Genomic DNA, 1,605 nt, shown 5'->3' on the forward strand with positions numbered 1-1,605 from the left:
GCCTTCCAAGTAACTGGAACTACAGGCGCGCGCTATCACGCCCGGCTAATTTTTTGATTTATTGTAGAGATGAGGGCTCACCAAGTTGCCCAGGAGGGTCTTGAACCCGCGGGTTCAGGCAATCCACTCACCTCAGCCTCCCAAAGTGCAGGATTACAGGTTGAGCCAACGAGCCCGGCTAGGACCAATAATCTTATGGTTTAACTTTCACTTAGGAACTTCCCATGATCTTCAAAAAATCTTTTAGTTTTGCTTCAGTTTTATTTAGTCTTTTCTTCTCTTTTTTGCTGGAATACGTAGGGATGTGTGTGAGTAAGTATCAATGGTTAAGGCAGAGAGCCAATAAGTAGAGCTTTTTATTTATTTAGAATCAAGAATTTCTGCAGATTGCCCAAGCTTGTGGTCAACTAGTACTGGAGCCCTAAAGTCTGCAAGTAGATAAATAGTAGAACAGGTAAGATTTTAGTTATGTTGAAAGTTTGGGAGTCAGCAACAATGAATGAGAAGCTAAAGACAAATTTAGCTTTTAGAGTCATTGCCAACAAGGAGACTTAAAATATAAATAAATAAATAAATAACATGGATAAACCCCAATGCACAGCAGTGGTTCAGTTGTATGGAAGATCATTTCAGTATGAAGGCCTTGAATGAACCTCAAAGTAATGCAAAGTTCAAGGTATTTAATCACAAAATTGAATTTTATTTTTGACATAAAGAACAAAGAAAGAAGAGTCATATTTTAACCTCACAGAAAAGAAAATGTGGACAACAATTTTCTGCTTAAGTTTCAAGATTATCATAAAATTGATGTACAGCAGAAACCAATTTCAACATAGTAAGTATAGAAGCTAAAGAAGAGTACTAGAACTTAGTCAAGTCCAATACTTAATGCCCAGTAGAGAAACAGAAGTTCCTGAAAAGTGGATATTAACAATGCCTCAGAGAGCTCATCCACTTCTAGAACTTCATTTTTAACATCTTTGCAATCAATTCCCAAATCTAATTATAATTTGAAACACTCACTTGAGGTTTTATTTAACTGCTTACTGGGGTTTTCCTTTGACTGTCAAATGCTTTAATCTTCATCTATTGAGATGATCACATGGTTTCTCATTTAGTTTCTTAACTTAGTGAAATAAATCAATTGCTTTTCAAATATTAAACCCACAACAATATTATAATAAAATATTTCATGTATAGCATAAAAATCATATGGAGGGAAACCCCTATAAAACTGGAATTTATTTATAAAAAATTGTGTATTGAACCTTACATGTTTAAACTTTAGTCACCTTCAAAGTGCTTTGTGTTTGATGCAATACACCTATCGAGATGCTTTTTCCACTGCTCAAAGCATTTTTTGAACTCATCAATTGTGATGCTTTTTAGTGCTTCTGCCATTTTTTATTTCTCCTCTTCCACATTGGCAAACCCTTTCCCTTTGAACAATTTTTTCATCCAGGGAAACAGACAAGCAAAAAGGTCACTAGGCATGAGATAGAGTTAATAGGGAAGTTGGAGCACAGGGTCATCCTGTTTTTTGTCAAAAACTGCTGAACACTTAGCATGGTGTGGTCAGGTGTGTTCATAAATCACCCATCAAGA

This window comes from Carlito syrichta, unplaced genomic scaffold, assembly GCF_000164805.1.
Source record: "Carlito syrichta isolate Samal-C Ts95f unplaced genomic scaffold, Tarsius_syrichta-2.0.1 Scaffold305217, whole genome shotgun sequence".
Classification (NCBI taxonomy): domain Eukaryota; kingdom Metazoa; phylum Chordata; class Mammalia; order Primates; family Tarsiidae; genus Carlito; species Carlito syrichta.